The sequence below is a fragment of the Falco rusticolus genome, chromosome Z (assembly GCF_015220075.1).
Source record: "Falco rusticolus isolate bFalRus1 chromosome Z, bFalRus1.pri, whole genome shotgun sequence".
NCBI classification, from domain to species: Eukaryota; Metazoa; Chordata; class Aves; order Falconiformes; family Falconidae; genus Falco; species Falco rusticolus.
The window spans coordinates 43,513,522-43,537,240 of NC_051210.1; positions in this window are offsets into that span (position 1 = coordinate 43,513,522).

The following is a 23,719-nucleotide window of genomic DNA, read 5'->3' on the forward strand; positions in this document are numbered from 1 at the left end:
CAAGCTGAGAAATGACTAATCAGGAAATAAAGCTGGATGTTTAATGTTTAAAGCACTCTCTAGATAACATGTTTCAACAAGATCTTGATTGCTTCCCATTGGTGCCACACAGGAATCTCTTTCCTCCTTTCCTGGAAAGACTGGCGCAATGGAGAAGGTGGGCAGGAAGGCTGACCAGCACAACAGATTCTGATGTTCACATGATTTTGCACAGACTGACACTGCTAAAGATCAAAGTTCCAGTGCAAGTTTGCCAAAGTCAATGAACAAACAGAAAATGACAAGACCCCAGGATATGCTTTGCTTGTGTTTGAAAATAACATTTAATATATTTTTTAAAATGTTGCTTCCAAGTTTGAACCAGACAGATACTGAATTCAATAGGCTTCTGTCCTCTCGAAGAGACATATATCCAAGAGGCAGTCTTTTCTAACCTGGTTCCTTATGCAGGGGTAAGATTAACACACACATATAAAATAAAACTATTGAGCTATTTTAATACTTTTCCTGTCATGCATTCAGGACCCTCTAAAGTTGTCACCAGCTACTGTTTCATTTAATTCCCTAGCCTTCAGGGTAATGTAAGAAAATTGAAGAGATTAGGAGCTCTCTCTTTCCTGTTCAATGCATTTGTGTTGCAGTAAATTGGTACCAACCTTCAATCTCATGGCCAGGGCTCTCCAGGGTCCTTCCACTGATATGACAGAGCAGTCAGCTTGATAAATGGTGCACACCCCCTCCAGCACAATGGAGAAAGCTTTCCTCCCTGTCTCCGCAATTGTGTCTTCCACACTAGTAAAGAGGAAACACTTAGCTGTCTTATTGCACTAAGGAATGTCACTATTCTGTTTATGTTGTCTGTGTTACTTAGAAGATGCACACACACCCCAACTAATTATTCCATGGACAGCGGCAAACACAGGATATGGCTTCATTGTGAACTGGAGGGAAGGGAAAATCCTTAGCTTGGGAAACGACTTGATGCAGCACTCCCTGGCCTTGAAATAGGGGGTTGGGGAGTGGGGAAGCCCCCAGATTATAACTCTAGATAAGCTTAAATAAAACATATTCATTAAACAGGCAGCTCAGTAAGGTAGTTTAATATATGCTTAACTTCAAGCTTAGGAGCTATTGCTGATGAAGCAGGGGGGCTGCGCACAGTGTTACATTATGCCCTCACTTGATAACCTTGTTGAATTGCAGCTAATAGATACAGAGTTAACACAGGTGCAAATATAAATGCTGCATAAAGTGCATCTAGCAAAGCACTTAAGCAAATGCTTCTGTCCTGTTCTGGTTCATTGTGCTTCAGCACTTCTCTAGCAATCCCTCCCCTGAACTGAACTTGTGAATTTGTAAGTACTGAAGAGGGGTCATCCTGATTCTTCTCACTATGTGCAAAACTATAAAGGGAAGATAGAGGCTAATGAAAGGGCTCTAAAAGTCAGATTTGCAAACTCTTCTGTTCCTAGAAACTTGGCCTTGAACAGCCAGGAATGTGTGTGTTTGTGTGCACACCCATATATTTCAAATTTGCTTATGCAGACAGATGATCTAAAAGGACATCATGTGAAATTTATAATAGACAATACGCTAGAGGATTTCAGTAGACATGCTTAAAACACCCTTGTCAGCAGATAAACACATGGAGGATCAATTTGCAGTGGGACAAGAAATAAGGGGTAAGTTCCACTAAATGGTCTATTCATTAGTTACAATTCATACCCATTGAAGATCAGGCGGTGTATGTCTTAACTGAGGTTTGATGCAGTTCCCTGTTAAAAATCTGTAACAGCTTTACCCAAAATAACCCACGACTTTAATTAATATTATTAAGCAGGCTATATGTGCACTAGAATCAGTCATTTACTAAATAGTCCAGGGAAAAATGAAAAACTGAAGAGTTGGATAGCCTGCAATTAAGGGGTTAATGTAGGCCTTGCTTCTCAAACTGAGTGCACTGCAAATTTCAAATGATATCACATAGTGCACACCAAAGTCAGATTTTTCTACTCTGGCCTACTCTAAGCCCACAGAAGAACAGGCTTGCCATTTCACTTCAAACTGTGAGTTGATCAGCTTTCCCTGTCTGGTCTCATTGTGCCTCTGACATTGCACAAAGCTGGAAGAACAGTGTCTGATACAGACCATACAGTGATTCATGGTGGCTGGTAAATCCAGTGGGGTGAATTAAGGACAAAACCAACAATCTTAGCTCTAAAATTCCTCACCTTAGTGCATTTGCCAGAGCCTTAGGGCTAGATGTTCAAAGCAGTATGTGCAGAGCTAGTTGCCTGTAGCCACTCTTCAGGAACACAAGTTGGTTTTCAAATTGCTGGGAACAGATTGTAGGTGCAAAACACACACCAAGTAGGAACCAAAAGGAGATGGAGAAATCCTAGGACTGTAAGGATGGAATTATGATTTACTCTTCTGAAAATGTATGTTACCTGTCCCAGGCTTACAAGGAAACTATGGTGTGTTGACCCAAGCCAGCAGGCAAGCACCCACACAACTGCAGGACAGGAAGAAATTAGAAGAGACGTGAAAAGGCTCATGGATCTAGGCAAACACAGTTTAATAGGTGAAACAAAATCTGTATATGCAAGCAAAGCAAAATAAGGAATTTATTGACTACTTGCCATGGGCAGACAGGTGTTCTGCCACTCCCTGAAAAGCAGGGCCTAAGCCCATATAACAGCTAACTGGGAAGAAAAACACCAGAACCACAAACGTCCCCCTTTCTTCCTCCTTTCCTTGAACTTTCCTTGCTGAGCATGACATCCAGGGGTATAAGATATCCCTTTGGTCAGTTTGGGTCAGCTGTCCTGGCTGTGTCTTCTCACCCCAAGCTTACTCACTTCAGGGACAGAGGGTAAAAAATAGAAGGCCTCACAGCTGTGCAAATGCTTTTCAGCAATAGCCAAAATGGGTGTATCAACACTGTTTTACTCACAAACCCAAAACATAGCAGGTTATGGGCCTCCATGAAGGAAAATAACTCCATTCCAGCCAGACCCAGCACTGAAACCCACCAACGAAGCCTCTTTCAATGAGGTCAGCCCTCGTCCCTGGAGCAAACACTTCCACAGATGATAGGGGCAGCGTTTGTGTGGACACATACAGTCCATCATCAGTCACCTGATATAGTTGCTTCCATTCTCATTATTATTGAGGAAAGTCAATTTCCTTGGCAGCCTACACCAATTTGCTCAACATTATCCTGCCTTCTGGCCTCCCTGCCAGCAACTGGGGTCATGCTGACTCAGAAGTGTGGATCAGGAAAAACATTTATTGTCTGAGGTGATGATTTCCACAGGCAAGTGTTTTCAGTGTGGTTAAGACCAAGGATTAAATCTGTCACATCTTTTACAAACAAACTTAGCAAACATGAACTGAGAAGATGCTACTGAAGGAAAAGCAGTAGAAGATCTGTACAACCATTACTTAAACCTCACCTGTAATTCATTTGGTAGCACAAACGAATTTGGAGATACTATCTGAGTATGTTTTTGACTGCAAATCAAATCATGCTTAAATCTGATCTTTCTCCATATTTGACCCCATTTGGGAATAGAAAGAAACAATATCAATTCATTCAGCTTGTTACATTAGGGAATAAATAAGGTACTTGCACCAGAAAAGAAAAATCACACATGACTAAGGAAATTTTACTCAGATGTCTGAAGGCCACTGTTACTCATTGCTGCTAATACTGAGCTCTGTAAATGGTGGATGATTTGGTATTGGGAGTTTGATAGAATTCTAAAATTGGCATAAGGGATACATACACTGTCTCAAAATCCTGAAAAGCATCTCTAAGTTTTCTACATCTGTTCTTGTAACACAGGATGGTAGTATGCAAACATATTACTGAACAAGCTTTTTATCATGAAAGTATCACTAGTGGTTTCAAATTGATTGTTTCCTTAGTAAAAATCCAATGAATTTTTTTTGCCTTCTGCTTTTTTTTGTCAATGCTCTTACACACATGGCATACACCCTGTTCAACATTCATACAGTAAACAAGCATCTCCTCTGAGTGCCGTGAGGTCTTTTCAAGGCACCTTATCAAACATTTATTGTCAGTGCAGCCAGCTGATGAGAATGGACACCCACTCATGCTTGATCCTGAAATACACTGTACTAGCTCCTGAAAAAATGTTGACAGATGGAGTAAAACATCCAGACTTGTGAACTAGCACTGCCTGTTTTCACTCACCAGTGTCAGGTCACCATGGGTACCTTATTCAAACAGAGGGAAATTTTACATGCAGAACAGTTCCTGCAGTTTTATAACACCTGTGTAATAATTCATGAACTGAGTAATAAAGAACTCATTAAACCTATTTCCTGCTTTTCCTTTACACATAGACCTCCCAGCAGTTTAAGCCATACATAATGAGTCCAAGTATTTTAAGGGATAGTGTTAAAATTATCTACTATTCTTTTATATCTGAAATAATTCTTTTATTTTCCTCCACTACATTGCTAGCATAACTAGGAAACAATATATTACCCTAATTACATGTTATTTATTAGGCAGCAAGCAAATAAGTCATTCAAAGACAAATCCCTGTAGTTATTCATGAAACTGCTTTAGATGACAAAGATATAGTAAACCAAGCAATCTTTCATTGTACTAATGAACAATAACAGGCTTTGCTGAAATAATGGCTTCTGTTCTGAGTTGTGGTAAATGTTATACAGGCCATATTCATCAAAAGCACGTCAAAGCCATGGATGGCCTCTATTTCTTTTGCTTGCACTTGGGGAAACTGGGTAGCTGGTGAACAACAATGATTTGGAGGGCTTAATAAACATAATGTAAAATAATTAGTGTCTTTAAAAAAACAACATGCATAATATACTAGTGGCAGCTCAACCCCTGAGAAACACAGTGGTGAAGATGCTGGCAATTTATTATTATAACCCTACCTTTGGAAGAGCCTGTACATTCTCTTTGCTCTCAATATGAGACAGTCTTTCTCTCTGTTGTTAAGCAAGCATTAAATCTGCACCACAGTGGGATGAAAATTTCTCGTTAACTTCACTCATCACTTGGAATTAATGAATGCTGTAAAGCAAAAGAAGTAAATTTGAATATGAAATCACAGAAAGAAAGAAATAAAAAAACAAAATAAGAGAAGAAGAGAGCTTTGGACTTGACTGTTTTAAGTACTCTGGGTTAGGTTTTAAGTGCTTATTAGAGAAGAAATTGGAATCCCTATCTTTCTCCCACACAGAAATCCTGCACATAGTGATATGAAAACACACTTTTTCTCCTCCTGGTAAATATTTGTGCTCCAAAAAAGCTGACACAGGACAAGACAATATAAGAATATCCTTGAGTGTGATGGCCAGGGACATCTCCCAGGAACTGTGTTCAAATATGATCCAGGTCTTAAAGAACCTTATTTCCAACAGTCTGTGTAGAAGTACTACCCTTCTTGGACATTAGGTCAGAGCTCTAGTTATTATGCTACTCTAAGCCTGGCCTGGCAAAAATATACTAGGAATGTCTGTTTGGTGAGGAATTTTAGAGCTAAGATTGTTTTAACACTTTCCAGTATCAAAATTGGGGACCTACATTTTGAAGTCAGGTATTCCAATTACAATTAGCCAAAGCTTAGGTTCTTTTTTTTGAAATTAAATAGAGGACAGCATTTGGCATGAAAAACATTTGCTATCCCAGCTCAAAATAAGGACTCCATCCAAGCTGATACCTAGCTTTCAGGGACAGATATTTCAAAGTAAACTTAGTTCTTCAATCCTAATTCCCTATATGCATTCTTAAATGAAGAATGCTTTAAATGTTCATTGACAGAAGAAAAATCCAACTGACCCATTCAGCACTCTTCCGTAAAAATTCAGCTGACTCATTAAAACCAACATTGTGTGTATTTTTGTAGAAGAGTTGGGTAGGAACAACAACAAACTGCTTGCTAACATTCTGAAAAGGGTGCCCCAGTCTCTAAATGTAATCCAATAAATTTAGTCCAGCAAGTTTATTTCTATATCCTTCCCTTGTCTTTTGAGACTTAAATTGAACAAACCAAATTAATTTATAATAATAATTAGATGTTTGTGCCTCTAACTCTTTTAGAAACTCATACTCATTTTTATAATGACTCTTATGTTTTTTCTTAATGAAAATACTTGAGTCCACTTTATAAGGAGACTCATAGAGTTTAGATGGAATTTTGAGATTTCTTATGGGGATCTAGATGACAGATTTCTTTCGCTAAAAGGTACAGAGTCACATAGGGATGGATATCTGTATCACAAAGCAAAAACATGGTTCATATTTATAACAGGAAACTGTAGAATCATAGAATAGTTTGGGTTGGAGGGGACCTTTAAAACAATGAACAGGGACATCTTCATCTAGACCAGGTTGCTAGAAGACCCATCCAGCCTGGCCTTCAACGCTTTTAGGGGTGGGACATCCACAGCTTCTCTGGGCAACCTGTTCCACCACCCTCAGAGTAAAGAATTTCTTCCTTATACATCAACTAAATCTACCCTCTTTCAGCTTAAAGCCATTCCCCCTTGTCCTGTCACTACATGCTCTTGTAAAAAGTCCCTCTCCAGCTGTCTGGTAGGCCCCCTTTAGGTGCTGGAAGGTTGCTACAAGATGTCCCCAGAGCCTGACCTTCTCTGACCTGAACCTCTTCATAGGAGAGGTGCTCAAGCCCTCTGATCATCCTCATGGCTCTCATCTGGACTTGCTCCAACAGGTCTGTGTCCTTCTTATGTTGGGGGCCCCAGAGGTGAACACAGGACTCCAGGTGGGGTCTCATGAGAGCCTAGAAGCAGAGGAGAATCACCTCTCTTGATCATGTGTCTTTTGATGCAGCCTGGGATATGGTTCACTTCCTGAGCTGCAAGTGCACATTGACGGGTCATGTTGAGCTTCTTGTCTGCCAGCACCCCCAAGTCTTTCTCCACAGGGCTGCTCTCAATCTACTCTCCACTCAGCCTGTATTTGTGCTTGGAATTGGCCAAACCCAGGTGCAGGACCTTGCTTGGCTTTGTTAAACCTCATGACATTCACAAGGACCTATTTCTCCAGCTTGTCCAGGTCCCTCTGAACAGCATCCTATCCCTCAGGCATGTTAATCACACCACTCAGCTTGGTGTTGTCTGCAGATTTGCTGAGGGTGCACTTGATCCCACTGTCTATGCTGCTGCTGAAGATATTAAGCAGTACTGTCTCAGTATGGACCCCTGAGAGACAACACTCATCACTGATGTCCATCCACACAGTGAGCTGTTGACCACTACTCTCTAGATGCAACTATTCAGCCAATTCCTTATCCACCTAAAAGTCCATCCATCAAATCCATCTCTCTCCCATTTAGAGAGAAGGATGTTGTGGGGGCTGTGTCAAATGTCTTACAGAAGTCCAGATAGAAGACATCTGTAGCTCTTCCCTTGTCTGCTGATGCAGTGATTCAATCATAGGAGACCATTAGTTTGGTCAGGAAAGACTCACCCTTTATGAAGCCATGCTGGCTGTTTAGAATCACTTCCTTGGCCTCCATATGCCTTAACAGAAGCTTCTAGGGGGATCTGTTCCACGGTTTTCCCAGGTGCAGAGGTAAGGCTGGCAGGATCGTAGTTCACAGTTTCTACTCTTTCTAAAACTGGGTGCAATGTTTCCCTTTTTCCAGTCACTGAGGACTTTTCCTGCCTGCCATGATGTTTCAAATACCATGGAGGGTGGTTTGTCAATTACATCAGCCATTTCTCTCAGGACTCTAAGATGCATCTCATCAGGTCCCATAGATTTATGTACCCTCAGGTTCCTCAGGTGCTTTTGAACATGATCTTCTCTTATAGCGGGAGTGACACTGCTTCCCAGTCCCTGCCTTGAGATCTATCCACTCAAGAGGTCTGGGAAGAGAGGTTTCCAGTGAGGACTGAGGCAAAAAGTTGTTGAGTACCTCAGCTTTCTCCTTGTCCTTTGTTAGCAACTTGTGTTGGCACTTGTGTTCATCAGGAGGGGTACACTTTCTTTGACCTTCCTTTTCCTGTTGACATACCAATAGAACAGCTTCTTATTCTTTGCCTCCCTTGCCAAGTTCAGCTCCAGACACACCTTCCTGACCCCATCCCTACACAACTGGGCAGCATTCCTATATTCTTCAGAGGATGCCTGCCCCTGGTTCCACTGCTCATGCATTCCTTCTTGCCCTTTAGTTTGGCCATCAGGTCTTGACTCATCCATGCTGGTCTTTTGCCATTCTTTCCTTATTTCTTATGCATGGGGATCAAGAGCTCTTGCACGCAATGGAAAGCATCCTTCAAGATCAGCCAGCTCTGTTCTGGTCCCTTGTCCCTGAAAGCAGTTTCCCAGAGTGTCTTATTTACTAAATCCTTGATCAGCTGGAAGTATGCTTTCCTAAAATTCAGGGTCTTGAGCCATATCCCTCAGGACTGTGAACTCCACCAGTGCATGACTACTACAGCCCAGAATGCCTCCAGTCTTGATGTCTCCAACTAACTCACTTGTTTTGGTGACCAACAGGTCCACTATCACATCCCCTCTAATAGGGCTGTCTACTACCTGGCTTAAGAAGTTATCCTCAATGCATGATTGCCCAGAGCTTGCCTATACACTGAATTGGGTTTGGTGCCAGTCATACGGTACTGTTTGTGTGTTTGAGAACTATAGAAACATTATAGCATGCAGATTACAAATGGGTAAATTCTGTTTAATGCAGAGTGCACTGCTATCCAATGCTAAGATCAGAGAGAAAGCAGAGAAAAAGTAGATTTAATACAATATAACTGATTTTACAATTTTGCAGTTTAGTTTGGGCTGACATGCTTTCACCTTTTTGGTAGTGGGAATTATCTCACTAATGAAGACCATGCTGCCAGAAGTGCTGATATAAAGTGCAATTATTCCATAAAATGATCACATTAACATGACACTCTGGTCATCTCAAAGTAACCCGTAGTCCTCTATGTAATTGTTTGTGACACCTTGGTTTACCTTTACAGAGGAACTCATCTGATTTTGTCTAAAAAGAATTACTATGTCTGTCCACTGTTACAGAGACTGTAAGCCTCACAGTGCTATGCTTGGAAAAGACTTCTTCTGTTCTGAGATCCCCAATGTGTAAACAAGATATTTGGTCAAATGGTGTCTTACTCACAGACTGAAGTAATTTCAGTCATATCTTAAATTTCAGGGTAAACTTTCTGTAAGCCTCACAGTGCTATGCTTGGAAAAGACTTCTTCTGTTCTGAGATCCCCAATGTGTAAACAAGATATTTGGTCAAATGGTGTCTTACTCACAGACTGAAGTAATTTCAGTCATATCTTAAATTTCAGGGTAAACTTTCATCTGAGGCAACAGTGATGAATTATGCTATACAAATATATTTGCCTTCATTTCCTTCTACCAGTAAGAAGGGCCACAAAAATAGCGAAACCAAAGACCAGCTCCCACCCTGGCCCAATAAACATAGCAAAAAGAGGTGGGCTGATGCAGACAGAAAGCATTAGCTGGATTAATAGTATGCCAGTTAATCGAACTATGCTGTGTTCTATACATTTACAAAACTTGCTTCATCTGAACAGTGTTACAGGAAAAATGTTCTCCAAAGTCACATAATTCTCCTGATCTGTATCTCTCCAAGTCTGCTTGGAAGTTAGGAAGCTGCCAAGTAAACTGCCATATTTGTCTCTTTCTATATGAGACCGATGGATCATCATTAAAGGAAAACCTAAAAGCAGAGCAATGGCTCATTCACCCTTCACCCTGTAGAAGGGGTGTGCTCTCAAGAGTAAGGGTGAATGCATCTGCAGGACACAAAGGAAGCCTACACTGTGACAAATGGCAATGAAGATAGGGCCCTTGGTATCCAACACCATGGGTGGTTAATGCTTGTGAACACAAAGAGTTACCAATAGGTCCCAAACATAATGAAGAAAAACCCTGCAGCGTTTCAACATGTGACAAAGCATATAACCACATTTGGTTATTCAAAATGCACGCAGAGACATATATTGCCTAAACCCATATGAAGATTTTCAGGGATGTGATTCAGAAAAGCTCTGCTTGTGAGCTAAAGAACATAGTAAACACATCATTATTAAATTATTCCTTGTTGCCTAACATGTAAGACAACTGCATCATCATGTACCTAGTAATTCTCCTTTGAAGTAATGAACAAATAACACTGACAAATGCTGCCATCACATAATTGGTATAATGAGTTTCAGTGGGGATGAAATTCTGAGCATGATTTCTATTTCCTTAGAGCTGGGGTCGTTTAAGAAAACATCATGGAAGTTACTGCAGATTTAACCCTTACCTCATTGAGACAGAAGTCTGACCTGCATTTTGTGGACAATTTTAGAATAAACCAGCTGAAAATAAGAAATTCCATCAAAGCTTGATGAAGACACATATAAAACCTTGTAGATCAGATGCTAAGCATCTTACAAGCTGCTTTAGAAATAACAAAAGTACAAACTGCCACCTGGAATTAGAACTACAAAAGGTCTTGTTCGTTATGGCCTTCATTTGGTCTGCTAAGCCATAAAGGATGTTCTGAATTAAACTGTTAGGGCAAGCTTGTGTTTTCAGGGACAAACGGGACAGCTTCTCCTTTCTAGGTCTAGCTCTGCTGTGATACTGTTTGCTTTAAAGGAACATTGCACCAAACAACTCCCAGACTTCTCTTCTCTTTACAGACCAGTTTCCTCCCTGACTGCATTTTTATCCATTTGGTTGGATGTAGAAGCAAGTACATGTTTCTGTAGAAGTAATCCAGCAAATGTTCAATAAAATATATTCAAAACTCTTTTCATCACAAAGTAAGATGTGACAAAAAAGCCACAAACATTCTAGCTCTGTCCTGAACTCAGCACCACAAGCATAGACAACGTATGAAATTTACTAAAGATTGTCACCATTTCCTTTCATTACTTTATACTCAGCAAAAGATGATGAATTTGCTTGCCTGTTTCAACAAATAAGCATTAGATACCAGGTTTTGCATTGACTTTTTTCCCAAAAGTAACACTAGAATGGAGTCCAGGAGATCTTTACTCCAGGTCTTCTTGCCTTTGGTTTACTTTCCTTTCTGAAGCCTACTTCCTCTCTCTTTACTGAGGTGCTTTTAACAACTATTTCTTAGTCAAGATAGCACTATCCAAACATATGTAGTGGAGATGTCCATTACAAGGCAGAGATGTCTCCAGAGGAAGTTAAATAGAGAAGAAGGGCAATGGGGAATATGTGATGTCTGGATGGTGTGATGGCAGGCTGCCGTCCTTTCAGGAGTGATGCAGAGGCAAGGGTGTGAGGCATTCAGTGCTGACTATAGAAAGTTACAGTGGCTAGAATAGAGAGATGCTAGGGGGCTGTGCTTTTTTTCTGCACACACACCCCCCCACACACACCCCCACCCCCCCCCCACCCCCACACCCCCACACACCCACACACACCCACACCCCCCCCACACCCCCCCCCACACCCCCCCCACACACCCCCACACACCCACACACACACCCTCACACACCCACACACACCCACCCCCACCCCACCCCCACACACACACCCACACCCACCCACCCACCCACCCACCCTTTTCTTTATGTTTTTTAATCATCCTTAAAATTAGTGTAAAAATAGATCCTTTTGAAAGGTGGGAGAGGATAATTGGATGGTAACTGTAGTGCCTGTGATGCTTATATCCCAAGGCAACAGTCCAAAATAAAACACAGACTCTCCTATTTAGACAACTGCTGAGGCCATCTGACATATGAATGTGAAAACCATTCTGTGGACAAATTCTTAATCACACAGGGACAAGGGAGCCCTGATTAGGTGAATGTGGAGAAGCGGTGCTCTTTAAAACACAAGAGGTTTTTCACCTCCATATTGCCAATTATCTGTTACCCTGAATAAGCAGCTAGACAGAAAAATTGAGGAGAAGCGTCTGGATAAAACAGAAATATGACATATGAAGTACACATAAATCAGAAGAAAGGACAAGGAGGATGCAAAGGATAGAAGAAAATTGGTGACAGCTGACTTTGGAGCACAGGCTCCTGAGCTAGTGACCACACAAACAGATGAGTACATGGGAGAGACTGGCTGAACATGGTCTCCTTCTTACCAGAGTGCCTTACACAGAGCCAGCCAAGCATCTTTGACTCACAGTCAAACTTCCTAGATACTCCATCTACAAACTGCAGAACTGACTGTAGCAACCAAATGATAAAAAACATGCAAAAGAAATCTATTAGTAGCATGCACATTAACCTCTGTGAATTACTGGTGCTCAGTCCATGCAATAAATCAATGTAAGCAAGCACCTGAGATGCTAAAGTTCTACTTAAAGATCTCAACTTAAATGTTGTTTCAGCAAAAAAAAAAAATAGAACAAAACAAAATCCACAGAGCTGGAAGTTGTGTACCTATTCCAATAATCAAAATGGAAAAATAAATGAAGATACAAGCACTCAAAAGCTATTATTTCCCATTTTGTATCCCAAATCCATATTCTGGAAAGCAATGTGATCTTCAGGAGTAAAAAAAAAATCTGATTTTTTTCTATCCTTATAGAAATGTAATATATTATATTATAATATATATAATAATATATAAAATTATATATAATATATTATATAGCGGTTCTACAAATTATCTACAAATCATCATACCGAGCAAGCCACTAAGCTTTCAAGTCTCTATACCTACCTATAATAAGCAAACTTTTTAAGGACACCATCATACCTTTCCATGATGTTCCAGAGTGTTTGAGAATTACTGCAGGTTGGCAACCAGCTTGTGAAGAATTTGGAAAACACTGCCTGAGCATGTGAATCAAATTATTACACTTTACAAATTAGCCCTTCTTCATCTTGATATTTGGATCATTTTTTTTTTCTCCTCATAGATCACAAAAAGAAAAAAAAGGAACTAGGGCATAACATTTTCCATTAACAAGGTTATTATTTTTTTGTAAAAAAAGAACTTCGATGAGAAATTTCTAGATTTCATTTTCATTTCCATAAACAGATTTTACAATTTCACTCAGATCAGAAAGCTTCAAGACTATTTTTTCTGTGGTTGTGTCAAGCATTTTGAGCATGCTAAAATAATAATTCTATTTTTAAAGAGAATCAGAAAAACTCTAAAGAAGTGTATTTTTTTAAAAAAACTGATAAATTACTTCTAGGTGGTAAAAATCCATAATTTACCAAGTAGTCTGGGAAAAAGTTATGAGTAGATAGCAGAAAACTGTCCTGCTCAGAATTTCTCTTTTTTCCCTGTTTTATCTGAAACTGTAACAATTATTCAGCAAGCATAATTCAAAAGCAAGCTTCAGAAAGCCTGTTATGATTCTGAGCTTTTGGGATATAAAATAACTTCAGACATTATTCTGGACTCTGCCTTTCACATGAGACTAGAGTATTTCAGTGATCAGTAGTCACTGTTAAAAAAAAAATGGCATCAACAGATACTCCAAATTGAGCAAAAGTGTACCCATTCTGTCAATCACCAGACTAACCCAAGCTCAGATGCTCATGTGCTGGCAGGTCTTTCACTGACAGTCTGTTTTCATCCTAAGTGATTGTGCTGAAAAGCCATGAGATCAAGAAATGACAAACAGAAGTAGTTTGGGGTTCTCCTTTTAAAATCTCAGTATACATCTAAAAGATTCCTTGTGCCTAAACCAGAAACCCCACCTTTGTTAGTTAAGGGAAGTAAGATATGAAATAATGCCAACACTTTTCCATGTCCAGAAATGTGCTTCAAGATCTTATATACCTAGGGATAAACAAAATGCTTGATCTGTAGCTCTGTTCTCAGTTTCAGTCACTGAGGCTTATTGTATCCATGAGGTGTACACAAGGCTTGTTTGGCTTTCTCTTATCTCTTTAACAATCCTACCTTTCAGTTTCTCACTTCTTCTGGGTTTGTCAAATTAATTTCCTGGCTACTGCAGGACCCTCTTCCTGGGCCACCCGTCTGCAGCTGTCGCTCCTCAGCTTTGCTCCCTCCCAGTAACAACACGACTTGCACATTTAGACAAACCATACTCATGCAACATTTTCATGCTGTCACAAAGCTTTCAGTAAGCAGTCTCTTCAACAAGCAGTAGTAAGGCTGGCCACAATCATGAAGAGAAACCCTGAAAATGGGATAGAATTACCTTCATCACTCTGAATTTCCACTGGGAAACTCAAACCAGCTCCAAGTTTTGAGAAAACAGAGTTGCAGTCAGCTGAGATGCAACTGGTTAAGACAAATGAGTCAGGGACATAGAGGAAAATGTGAAGAGGGTGCCACACAAACAGAGAAAGAATACTATCTGGAGAGCATTGTTTTTGAAACATCTCTGCAGGGCCGGAAAGAAGGGAATTGGGGAGAGAAAGAGAATGGCTCAGGTTCTTAAACACTGCTTTTAAGGGCTTTTAAGCCTCTTAAGCATCTATGAAACCAAGAGAAGAGCAAGCACAAATCAAGCACCAAAAACACTTCAGAGCAGGAGCATTTTTATTGTCATTCTTAGTAATCTTAAACATTGAGAAAAGAAGAAAAAAGCAACGATAGTGATATATAGCTAGCTCAGCCCAGTTGTTCCCACCTGCCCCCACCACCAGTGCTGCAAAAGGGAAAGGACTGATCGGATAGATCCTCCAAGCCCTCTTTCTGCTTCACATGCAGTTTAACCATTCTTGGGTGTAGAAACAGAGCAGCAAAGTGTAAGGCACTGAACTTGGCTTGCTGCTGCCTTCCCCTCCTAGGCTGGATGCCCCTCATTGCAGTTCTGGGATATTTCCAGCTCTGGGGAAGGAACCATGCTTTTCGAAAGAAAGCTGTTCCGTCTTCTCCTCTTCCCTCTCCTTTCCACCTCTGCCTACCAATTTCTCTGTGATCAGTCAAGGTGAGAAGATAAAGACTTTGCATTTTGAGCACAAGGATGGGAGGAAAAGAAAGACAAGCAGAAGAATAATCTCTAAATTCTTTGCCTTAGCCCCAGAAGTCTTTTTTTTTTTTTTTTTTTTTTTTCTGCCCTAAATAAAAAGCTAAGCTCTTGTGAGAATAGGTCAAACAGCAAAGTGCTGTTTCTTTTAATTGAAGGTACACTTTGTCTTGCTTATGTGTGAAGACCTGTTATACCAGAAAACAGAAAATCTTGACCCAGAACACAAGAACCTTAAAAATATTAATAAGTGAGTTCAAAGAAGACGACCTTGCAATTTGAAAGAACAAAATACATAGACACTTGTGTGATTCAGAGCAACTACAGAACTATTAGCATAACAGTGAAGAAAAGATTGCAGGAGTGAAGTGTGGTATTGATCATTTTGGCTGTTTGGCAATCCTTGCGATTGGACTGCAGCATGCAAAAGTTCAAACACTTTTGTAGAAACTGGGAAAGCTCAGCTTGCAGGCTCATGCTTATTTGTATGAGCTTGGAAGGGAAACATGACATCAGAAGAGTCAGTTAGATGCTTGTGTCTGTAGATTTGTTTGTATATATTTTATTTTATTTGTATTTTATGCTTCTATCTCTTTGATGCCCTTGATTCTTTAAATCAATAATGAAGATTAAAAGTTCCAGGAGGATAAATCTAAACTAATTTTATAATTCATAGTGTCATTAAAAGACTTACGACACAAGACTGCTCTTCACATGATATGCAGTGGAACAAGTTAAAAAGGAATTATTGTAAAAGAACTGTTTAATTTCTCTAGTGCTGTATAAACATTACTGTAATGCTGCTCATGTTTTCAGACTCTGAACTCCCTTTCTTCCCATAATTCTATTCCTGGATGGCTATAATACAGTAATTTTCAAATATTTCAAATTATATCACAGTTTTTGAAACATAAAATAGTCCAAATGAGACTAAGAATCTAAGGCAGGTTGTCACTGAGGTCAATACAGACAATCCTGCACAGCTGTGGATAAAACCCTTGGGAGAGATCACTATATTAATTTCCATTCATAGTCTAGCCTAAAAAAGAATCCAAATCCACAGAGGAAAAGTGTTAAATGCCTACATCTTTAGCATTATCTTATTCACAGGTATTTTCAACACATATTTTCATAAAATGTCTCCAGCTTTATCTATTCAGTCTTGGAGGCCACTGATTCTTGGTTTATCTCTCTACTAGTTCTTGAACTATGCTCAAGAGGCATCACAGACAGTAGGAGAGCAGGGAGGAATTAAGTTTGTTCACCAAGCCTGTTTTCTCAGGTTCACACAACTCTGCACAGGCATGATTCTGAGGTTCATGACAGACACTTCCGAAGAATGTGTCATTGTAGACTCTCCATACATTGTTCCTCCCTTCCTGTCACACTAAGTACTCTCTGAAGAACTCTTAAGAGTATTTGTTCCGCACAACGCTTAATAACATTCCCAGACAGCCTTTACAGAGCTACAGCTACAGGCCACCCATCTTGTTTCAAGTGCTTTAAGAATTTCTGAAGATTTTGGTTTCAGAAGTTTTGAAGCTATTCATTAAAGGTCTTTATGGTTTTTTTTGCTAAAGAATTGTAGTGAAGAAAATACCTTTTGTTCAAGAAACATGAATATTTTGAATATTTTTTTAACAGCAACTGCCAAAACAGTGCCATTGTCTCTGACCCTTAAAAAAACAGGCTGAACACGGCCAACTAGGAATGCTCAGGAAAAACATTCAATATGACAGTGGGGAGGGGAGAAGGGTGAACATACCTGATTTGTGGTATAGAGCTGTCAACAAAGGACTGCCAGTAAAAAGATGTCCCTCTTCTACAGGCTTTTCAAATTTTGAAGATTATGCAGGGAGAAGTATGGGGGAAAAATGCTCCTAGCTAGTTTCAGAAAGTTCAGTCAAATGGATGAACAGATCACTGGGAGGCTCCAGCTATTATGCAGCAGTCTGGTACATAAAATCAGGGCAAAACCAGCTTTCTTGCCAGTAGCTGAATTCAACATAAATATATATCCAGATCTCTTAGACTATTTCCAGCTTTGGAGTTTTGAAGTAATAATGCTAAATCATTAAAATGCACCTTGCTTTGCATCTTTTAAATGTATTGGTTATTTTTTTTTTTCATTCTAAATTAAGAAAAGTTTGTTTCCTGAAAGAAACAGTATTTTTTTCCCTCATTTCTGGATGACATGAGAGAAGTGAAGAAATGAAGTCATTTTAGCTTTTTGAAGAATAGGTGAGTGTGCAATGTGGGCTTATTCAGTATGAATCATTTAGTAAAAACAAGGCACTAACTGAATAATGAGTTATGAATACTTCCAATGTGGGTTGGGTTTGGGTTGGTTTTTTTAGATTATGAACGTATGGGCTACCTGAACCAGTTCAGAAACTAAAATAAAGATTGCTCAAATGCCTGAACTCAAGTGGAACCGGAGACACAAAATTAACTCAGTTATCTGCCTTCTGAACTACATTGCCATGGATTCTCACTGAATTGAAAACCCCAGGATCTGGTGGAGATTATGAAAATTTCATTTACTCTAGCTTCCAGACTCTCTTCTTAATCCATTCTTATCTAAAATGTACTCTTCAGAAGACCAAATCCGCCAGCTAAAAAGTTAACAAAACAGGCAATTAACAAAAAAGATCTACTCTGTCTGAAGTTATTCTATAAAGTGCAATGGTACAGTCAAAAAAGTATTTGTCAGAGAGGTGAAGGCCTGTGAATTATGGACTAGCTGTCATGTAATACAAGATGGGAGCTTTAAAATTATGCCATGTATGGTAGGAATTTTAGGAGTTAAAAAATAATTAAGATAATTTAATTTGAAGAGCGTTACAATCTAATGTGCACACATAGTGATCAAAGGTCATGTCTATACATCTATTAGATATGTCTACATATAGAACATGAATAAATAATTCACCCTGGCCTCAGGAGACTCAAGGATTAAAATCAATTATTACAAAGCTTCATTGTTGCTGTTGTTCTGCAATAACGATGCTACCCTGCTGGATCTTTAGATTAGGTTTTCATTAAGTCTTTTCATCTTTAACAGTAGTTTAAATCTATCACCTTGAGTGTGCATCATCTTATCACCTGGAGCAAAGTTCTTCAACATCAGCATTTCATGGACTACTACAATATGTTGTGCAATAATTTGCAGAGTAAACCATCCCCAGGCTTTCTGGCAGTCAGGTCCCCAGTGAAAAGTTCTTGACACGATCGGAAAGGATGGAGATAAAAAAAAAAAGCCAAACAGATAGAGAAGGGGGACATATCCACATAACTATGTTATCTTTTCTAAAATAATTGCTTATTAAACAGTAACTAGGCTTAAAAACTGAGTCAAAAGCCAGACAGCTGAAATTGTTCTGGGTTTCTTTTAAGAAAGAGTCATTTCAGATTCTTGTGGAAAGAATATGAGCAAAATGATGGAAACACTTTCAAACTTGGGCATATGACACATTAGAATTCCAAAGCAGACACTGATCAGTATTAAGCAATGAGATTTCATTTGCAGATCTCATGTAAAATTAATTTTCATAATTCTCTTAGTTCCTGTCTACATATACATATTTTTTCTCATTATCTACTTTATTACCATATTTGAATTCTCCTGTTCTACATCTGAGAAGCAAAGATGAGAGATTGGTATTTTAATAGGACTCAACGAAAAATACTCTTTTGAATCTCAAACCTCTGGTCCCATGAACTGAGGCAGAGCTTCCTCTAAAAATGTTAGTGTGGCATAAAAAAGGGGACAAAGTATTAACTATTCAATTTAATAATCAATTCAAGTGAAATGACTGCTAAAGTTATGTGGGGATGTGACATTTAAAGTGCTTCTTAGGCATTGAGATTTCCCCTTTAAAGTTCATGATTCAGTTTGACACATTCTTCTAATAGTGTGTTTAGAAGCCACAGACTGAGAGATAATGCCATCAGCAGTGACCCATTAACTCCATATCAACAAGCAAATTCAGCACAGTCATTCCTACCAAACACACCTGAGTTCTTCCATTTAAGTATCAGGAAACGTCTGGCTGCTTAGCTAGCAAGATTACAGCCCAGGGAAGTATGGCTTCAGGCTGTTGTCACATTCACTCTAACTCATATTCATAATGTCTTCTGATCTATCTCTAGACTCATGATGTGCAAGGGAAGAAAAACCATACAGATTTTACTTTTCTGCCAGCTTTATAGCTAAAGAAGAAGAAACAAGATCTGTAAAAGGAATTTATGCCACTACTTCAACAGTCCAGGTGGCAGGGGAGAGGAAGAAGCTATGTGTAATCCATAGAATATGTAGGTTGTATAAGTGAGGTTCTTACCTGCATAGGAATATGAACATCTTTCACAAACCTTGCTGTCCTGATTTTGCCTGGGATAGAGTTAATTTTCTTCCTAGTAGCTGGTGCAGTGCTGTGTTTTGGATTTGGTGTGAGAACAATGTTGATGGTACACGGATGGTTTTAGTTGTTGCTGGGTGATGTTTACACTGAGTCAGGGACTTTTCATTTTCTCAGGCCTTGCCAGCATGAGGGCTGGAGAGGCACAGGACATTGGGAGGGGACACAGCCAGAACAGGTGACCCAAACTGTCCAAAGGGATATTCCATACCACATGACATCAGGCTGGGGGAAGAAGAAGGAAGTGGGATGTTTGGAGTGATGGCGTTTGTCTTCCCAAGTAACCATTACAGCTGACAGAGCCCTGGTTTCCTGGTGATAGCCGAACACCTGCCTGCCCATGGGAAGTGGTGAATGAATTCCTTGTTTTGCTCTGCTTGCGTGCACAGCTTTTGCTTTACCTATTAAACTGTCTTTACCTCAATCCATGAGTTTTCTCACTTGTACTTTTCTGATTTTCTCCCCCATCCCACTGTGGGGGAATGAGTGGGCACCTGCCTGGGGTTTAGTTGCCAGCCATGCGTTAAACCACAACAAATGCCCACCCCAGGGCTAGCAATATGCAACCAGGTTTCTAAATAAACTAAATATGAGTGTGAGCATAGCTTCGTTTTGTGAGGTCCTTTTCTTTTCACTCTGAAACAGGTACATGGCATTGGAACAACTTGGCTTAATGATACTGTTTATACACACATTGTCACAGTGGCAAATCATAAACAATTTTGTAGTATGGAACTGGAGTTTTAACAAGGTTCATGGTTCATCAGACAAAATGAAGAAAAAATAATTCCTTGAGCTCATTCTGCATTATGTATTTACAGCTTACCACTACCTGATGAAAAATATTTTGCAGTATGTATATCCTAACAGACTGTCAAATGGAAAATATTTCTAGATTTAGGGAAAACTTTCACAGTTCTTTAGAAAGGGCTCAGTTCTGTTCTGTCTACTTCTTTCTGTGAAGGGAATAGATTTCCTAACATATACATAAAATCAATGGTTCAATCTAGAAAGGTTTTCTCTGTTGCTAAAAAAACCCAACCAAACAAACAAAAGAAAGAGACTTGTCTAGGATTTGCTATATCAGAAGACAAGTTAGCCATTGTTGCTAAAACAATGAGTAAGTCACGATCTGAACCTCAGAAATTTTGGAGACAGGAGTCAGTCAGAACAGCAGAAGTTTCCAAGAAGTTACTTGAATTATCCATATCTCTCTGATCCTTAATCTAAAATATCACCACTATATATATATATATATGTGATATTCAGGATTTAAAAAAGAGGAGGGAGGGAGAGAGTACAGTTTTGTTGTGTTTAAGATTCCTCCTTATGGTCCTCAGCTAAATCACATGAGAAGCAAGAAATACAGGGAGTTAGAGTGACAAGATGACAAATCTACTCATTGTCTACATTTCTGAATGCTTAAATTTTATCCATGAATCTCTAACCTCAGATAAGACTGCAAACCAAGAATGTTTTGCAATTGCTGTCCACAGTGAAGTAGTGATACAGGCATGAAGTTTCAAAGCTGCAAGAATAAGTTGGACCTGGAAATTCCAGGTGAGACTCTTTCATTGATAAAACTGCAATTACTTGCTACCCTTTTTTTTTTTCTTAGTCAGCTGAGTGCTATGTGATTATTCAAATAGCTAAAAGATTTTGAAACCTCTAGCCCACACGTATGATGTAACTGCAGGATACGTCTCTTCTGAGGGAGTTAAAAAAAACAGGCACACACTGTGGGATGTATAAATATCTCTTAAACCTAGGCATACTCCAGGTCATTATTTTAGGCCCAGAAAATTCAGTGACCCTAAACGGGCACACAAAGCCTCTCCCAAGAAATTGAAGGTGGCCATCACAACCATAGAAACTGGCCAAAGCAGAGAGGAAACAGATTAAGATATTGATTCAGCAGTTTTCCTTGGCAAGATCTGACAGCAGGCATTCCTGTGAACCTGTGAATTTTGAAAGCATCCTCCACAGCTGAATGTAAATGTTTCCTCTAGCGTGGCAACATTTGTTGACACAGAATGGTGCCAATTCTACTTTTTTGTAAAAAAAGAACAAATCATGTTCAGTGTGTTTGCCTTAGATCTCCATGGCTCTGGTGAGAAGGGCAGCACTGAGGCCACACTTGGAAAAACTCTTCAGATGTCTTATTTCAAGATCATCTAGCATTTCCTCTAATTTCCAGAAAATATATACCTGACCAACCCAGACACAGCTGAAACACCTAGTCAATGAATACGCCCTTTCAGTGAGTGAGGCAGGGTGTGTGTGTGGGGGGGTGTGTGTGTGTGTGGGGTGGGAAATACAACTTAATTATTTTCCCAAATATCTGAGAAAAAGTAACACATTGTTCTATGTTTGGCCTATCTTCAAGCTAGTCTTTTCTTGATTAAACTTTTAAAAAATACTAAACAAGACTCTAAAGGAGAAAAAGTTTTCTGAAGGGAAATATCACACATTGATATGCCCTGAGAGCCTTTGGAAGCCAGTATCCTTTGCAGAAAGTGCTATATAGACAAAAATAGTTTCTACCAATTTATCAGCTGTGTAATTCACTGAATGTGGAAGTTTTTGTTCTCAAGCCTTAAGTAAATCAGATTCTCCTTTTTCATGCCGTGGAAGACTGCTGATTCTCTTCAACATATAGGCTGCTACTGAAGGCAAATAATGATAGTGACAGGAAAATAAGGCTTTGCCGCTGCATGCAGGAAGAGGATTCCTGCCTTTGTCAAGCTGGCGCCCTTGCTTTTCAGCACAGCCCCCTCCACTGCCATTCAGTGGCTGCAAGAAGAGACAGATCATCTGAAGAAGCAGAGAAAAATATTTAATTTGGATGATTATCCTGCAGGTGTCTCATCATCACCATGATGCTTAGAATTACTGATTATTTTCCTTCTATTTATGTGCATCTTGCCGTGAATGCGTATATCATGGCATAGGTAATTAAGATTCTGATCAACGTGACTTTTGACCACTCTTTCAAGGAAAGCCCAGTAATGGGGAATACACTGTGCTGGAGGAGAGAAGAAACACCAGAAGTGATTCCAATGGAAGGCTTGGTTCATGTCCTTTTCCATCTCTTCTTTCCCTCTAATGAAATACTATTTAGGCAATGAAAATAAGGCGTCTCTTAGGTTTCCTCAGTCCATCTCAGTGAGGCATACACCCACATTTGGCTAGCCTTCTTGGCTCCTGAAGTGGTGCGCAAATATAAATTAATAAATTAGGTGCCAGCACAGGTGCTATTAGTTTTTAAAGCTGTTAACAGTATTTGATATGACCTTCTAAGTATGAGGTATTATTTAATTGTTTGCATTTCTTGTCTGGGGTAGATGGTATCACTCATATCCTAGCCTGTCCCTTCATAAAGGTCAAAGAGGATGCAATTTTGTGTACATATAATGAAAATCATTTTTCCTCACAATACTCCCCACCACAACCTACTTTCCTGTGAAGTGACACTAAAAGAGGGAGAGGTACCTTAAGAAATAACAGCTTAATGGTATTCAAATAGCTTACCACATTCGATCTATTGGATTGATTTTTACACTACAAAAATAAGAACATAGTTTTGTTTATTTATGGAATGTCTGAATATAAATGGAGATAGAAAAGCAAACTGCTAGCACCTCACTTCTTTTTAAAACGAAGTTAATTTTCAAACAACAACAACAAAAAGTGTTGAATCATGCTTTTTCCATTAGAAAATATACAATTTTTTTCCTGAGGGTTTTGGCAATTCTGTTGAATAGTGGTGGAGGAGACAGTGTTTCACATTGATCAAAAATAAAGCATCTTATTACATTAATTGCTGGTATTTCCTAGGTAATATTCCATTCTAGGAAGGTCCTTGATGTTCTGTCTTCAGGTCAGCTCAGAGCAAAGCTAGTTTTGAGATACTGGGTAGCCCCTGCAGGAAGGAAGCTATGATTTTTCAGCGACTTCTGAAAATTACTTTTGGGACAATGCAGTGCTGTTCATATTTCTGTGTGTTTCTCTGTACAAGTTTCAGAGGCAGAAATTTTTTTACAGGGTAGTGACACATTATGCGATTATGCCTGTATATATAATTAAGTGGTTACAGTATAGACATATTACTGTTTTCTAATGTCAGCAGCAGAAGTCTCTTTGCCAAGAATTGAAAGTGCTTCACTCTAGCAATTAGAAAAAGTACCATACATGACTGTATTCAGACTTTACAGGTGCCCCAATCAGGTTATTAGAGAGGTATCAGAGTTACAAGATAACCTGTGGTTTCCTAGCAGCCCATATACTATCCAAAATTATATGCTTAGACAATCAGTTCATGAAAGCTTGTGTTAATTTTT